Source organism: Oratosquilla oratoria, chromosome 5 (genome assembly GCF_046742065.1).
Source record: "Oratosquilla oratoria isolate Oo_2021 chromosome 5, ASM4674206v1, whole genome shotgun sequence".
In the NCBI taxonomy this organism is placed as follows: Eukaryota; Metazoa; Arthropoda; class Malacostraca; order Stomatopoda; family Squillidae; genus Oratosquilla; species Oratosquilla oratoria.
The window spans coordinates 4,723,981-4,728,980 of NC_134781.1; positions in this window are offsets into that span (position 1 = coordinate 4,723,981).

Consider the following 5,000-nt stretch of genomic DNA (forward strand, 5'->3'; position numbering starts at 1 on the left):
GTGTGTGTGTGTGTGTGTGTGTTTCACCAATATGATCTTGGATCACATTTTAGCCTCGTGATCGACATATATTACCCTCCCGGATGAGGGCCCAATTGCTCATGGTCCGATCTAAGGTCAATGTTATACAGTATGTGTGCGTATCGCCAAACCTCACGGCTTAGCGATGCGGTCCACATTGTACCCAATTTCTGATGATCTGATGGGATCAGGTGGCTGCCGCCGCCTCACGCCCACCATAGACTCGAGCGAAAATTGTCTCTTCGATGACGGCTGAATAATTGATGAGCGGATATATTTACCCTAATTCTCTCTCTCTCTCTTTGTCTCTCGTGCCGTCGGTCGATTTTATTCAGTCGAGGGGGAACTCTCCTGAGCAACAAAGGGGTTGACCACATCTCGAACACGTCTTGCCAAATACTGTGATTGCGTCTTGCGACTTTCTTCGCATATTTTGGCTGCCGCCAGGAGATTTTATTCAATTGAGTGGAAGACTCGCAGACAGTCGAAAAACTTCTGAACTTGCCAGGACCACGTTCCTGGTCCAATGTCGATCAAACCTGAACTGATCTGACCTGATTTTCCTTGACTTACCTTAACCTGGCCCGACCTATACTGACCTGGTCTTCCCTCTCCTATCTTGACCTGACCAATCCTGACCTGATCTTCCTTGCCCTACTTTGACCTGACCTGATCCTCCCTGCCCTACCATAACCTGACCTATCCAGACCTGAGCCTCCCTGTGCAATCTTGATCTGACCTATCCTGACCTGATTTTACATGCACTACCTTGACCTGACCTGATCCTCTCTGCCCTACCTTAACCTGATCTATCCTGACCTGATATTCCCTGTCCTATCCTGACCTGATATTCCCTGTCCTATCCTGACCTGATATTCCCTGTCCTATCCTGACCTGATATTCCCTGTCCTATCTTGACCTGACCAATCCTGACCTGATATTCCCTGTCCTATCTTGACCTGACCAATCCTGACCTGATATTCCCTGTCCTATCTTGACCTGACCTATCCTGACCTGATCCTCCCTGCCCTACCTTGACCTGACCCTCCCAGCCCTACCATAACCTGACCTGATCCTCCCTGTCCTATCTTGACCTGACCTATCCTGACCTGATCTTCCCTGCCCTACCTTGACCTGACCTGACCCAACCTGCCCTACCATAACCTGACCTATCCTGACCTGATCCTCCCTGTGCAATCTTGATCTGACCTGACCTGGTTTTACATGCCCTACCTTGACATAACCTGATCCTCCCTACCCTACCTTAACCTGATCTATCCTGACCTGATATTCCCTGTGCTATCTTGACCTGATTTTCCCTGTCCTACCTTGACCTGACCCTCCCTGCCCTACCATAACCTGACCCATCCTGACCTGATCTTCCCTGTCCTATCTTGACCTGACCAATCCTGACCTGATCTTCCCTGCCCTACCTTGACCTGACCTGACCCGCCTTGCCCTACCATAACCTGACCTATCTTGATCTGATCCTCCCTGTGCAATATTGATCTGACCTATCCTGACCTGGTTTTACATGCCCTACCTTGGCCTAACCTGATCCTCCCTACCCTACCTTAACCTGATCTATCCTGACCTGATATTCCCTGTCTTATCTTGACCTGACCAATCCTGACCTGATTTTCCCTGTCCTACCTTGACCTGACCCTCCCTGCCCAACCATAACCTGACCCATCCTGACCTGACCCTCCCTGTCCTATCTTGACCTGACCAATCCTGACCTGATCTTCCCTGCCCCACCTTGACCTGACCTGACCCGCCTTGCCCTACCATAACCTGACCTATCTTGACCTGATCCTCCCTGTGCAATATTGATCTGACCTATCCTGACCTGGTTTTACATGCCCTACCTTGGCCTAACCTGATCCTCCCTACCCTACCTTAACCTGATCTATCCTGACCTGATATTCCCTGTGCTATCTTGACCTGACCAATCCTGACCTGATCTATCCTGACCTGATATTCCCTGTGCTATCTTGACCTGACCAATCCTGACCTGATCTTCCCTGCCTTACCTTGACCTGACCTGACCCTCCCTGCCCAACCATAACCTGACCCATCCTGACCTGATCCTCCCTGTCCTACCTTAACCTGACCTATCCTGACCTGATCCTCCCTGCCCCACCTTGACCTGACCTGATCTTCCCTGTCCTACCTTAACCTGACCTATCCTGACCTGATCCTCCCTGTGCTATCTTGATCTGAACTATGATAACCTGATCTGCCTTGCCCTACCCTGACCTTACATGATGCAGGTCTGAAACTAGTAGCGTGACGTAGTGGACTATCTGGCTGTTGTAATCTAAAAGCGAGACTATAGCTATTTAAGATTGGAGGCACGCAAGTTCGTGTTCTAGATTTCTAGATGCGGCAGGTTGATAAGACGTCTAGTATCTTATTCTCATTTCTGTTCTAGAAATTGTCTAGTGGAGGGGAATCGCAAGCAAGAGTGAAGGGTCTAAATTATATGTTTGTCATCGGAATTTATTATTTATTAATTTTTTCACTGATCTATTTACCAATTTTATTTATTCATTTATTTATTTGTTATTTAGCTCGGTCCTTTCAGTGCATGAAGAAAGAGCGCTAGCGCGGTCCTAATAAGGGCTGCAATAGACAATAATTCACCCCAGGTGGCGCTTAGCTGTTACTAAAGCCTTTGCCACCTTTGCCCTTTGTGTTCGGACTGAAAGTGGTAGTCACCGGTGACCACTGGACTCGAACCCAGGTCCCAGTGGATACGAATGGTCAAGTAAAGGGCCCCTCGGCGGTGTGCGCTATTAAAGGCGTTATCACATTGGGCTATTTTTCCTCCGACTGTTGGAGCAGATTTGCAGCCCGCAGCTTTCGGGAAGGAATCTGTTATCAAATGACATTCTATGTAAATTGTTGACAAAACAAAATAGTTTGAGATAGTGATTTTACGGCGGAAAAATGCTGCAGGTGGCGGTACCGCCGATGAATTGGAGGTTGGAAGAATGTAGGCTAGTATGATAACGCCTTCATGAGTAACCTAAGGAGGAGAGTCCTTAGTCAGCGATCTGGAATCTCAAAGGAAGCATGGGAGACGAGCGCTCAGGCCTTGGCGTTACATTTGCCGCCACAAAGGGCTTGCTTCACCCACGCTCGCACGCACGCATAATGTATATAATTATATATATATATATATATATATATATATATATATATATATATATATATATATATATATATATATATATATATATATATATATATATATATATGACGTAAGTGGGAGGAACCACGCGATTTTTGGTCTGATTTCATCCCTGACCAAAATCAGACCAAGACCTCTGTGTTTCTTACATTCACTTATGTCAACCTGTTAGAATGTCCCAACACACACATACGATATATATATATATATATATATATATATATATATATATATATATATATTATATATATAGGTGTGTGTGTGTGTGTTTACCTAGTTGTATTTTGCGGGAAGGGGAGCTATGCTCGCGGTGTCCCGTCATTGTATCTCGCAATGTCTAGTTTGCTTTTAAACTCATGAATGGTTTTTGCGCATACTATTTCATTATCCAGTTTGTTCCAAGTGTCCAAAACTCTATGTGGAAAACTGTTTTTCTTCAGTTCTCTTCTATAGCTATGTTTTTTTTTCTTTCCATGTCCTCTTGTGTTTCTCTTGTCCCAATTAAGTAAGTCCTCTCTATCAAGTATCTCTGTGCCTTTCATGATTCTGTAGATGGTCAGTAGGTCACCTCTCTCTCTTCTTTGCTCCAGTGTCGATAACTCCAGTTTAGCCAATCTCTCCTCGTATGATAGGTTTGCAAGTGCAGGTGCCATTTTTGTAGCTGCTCTCTGGATTTTTTCTATTTTCTTTATATTCTTTTTGGTACTAGGGGACCACAATGTCGCCGCATACTCTAGTCTAGGCCTTATCAATGTGTGTATGTGTGTATGTGTATGTGTGCGCCTCCAAACCTCGCAGGGTAAGTGCTAACGCATTCCAGGATCATCACAAGGTTACCCCGTTCCCGTGACGTCATAGGCCTGGCATCATCGTCGTCGTGGGTCAGAGCGAAGCGGCGCGGCGCGGCGCGGCGGCAGTGGTTGGCCTTGCGGGACGCCAGGAAGTCAGAAGCGTCCTCAGGAGAGGAGTGTTGTGCAGAGAGAGAGAGAGGAGGGAGGGAGGGAGTTTGGCAGCTGATATTATGTTTGTAAAAGTGTCGGTGGATCTATATAAGAACATAATGAAGGAGACTGCAAGGGACCAGAAGGCTTATACTAGGTAGTTCCATGTCCATTACCACCTATCATCCCCATCCCTTCAGTTATCTAACCTCTTAAAACATCTAGTCAACGTATAGGTTGCAAGTTATAGATATCAGGGTGCAGTTGTTGAGTGTACGGAAAGGTACTTTGCCTTAGGAGTAAGGCCACGTTTATAATTGTCACGATCGTGATGTTGCCTGACGATTCTCTTCAGGACGTCAGTTACCCCTGAATCGCAAGTGTTTGTGATGTTCAAAAGCTTGTATGAATCGTCATTTTTGGTCATTCCTGGCAATAGTAGCACGTTACATTATGACACTGTACGATCGAATTGAAAACAGCGGTGTTAAGGAATTAAATATTAAATTGGTGTGAACCAGGTCTGGAATCAATGTGCGCTTGTAAAAGCACGCTCACAAATCCCTATTTTTGAGATTGTATACACGCATTTAAGATATCCTAATCCCAAACAGTTGATCTGAGAAAATGTATGTTTTACATTGTATTAGACTCACACCTATTTCTTTCTTAAACTATTCCTAGGCGGAAGGAAATTTTATTTTATTTTATTTATTATTTATTTATTTATTTATTTATTTATTTATTTATCTATCTATTTTTAAGATTGTTTTTGCGTAGGACCTTTGACTTGCGTGTCACCGCGAATTTTTCAAGGGTTGTCGCATGTAAATGATCCAAAC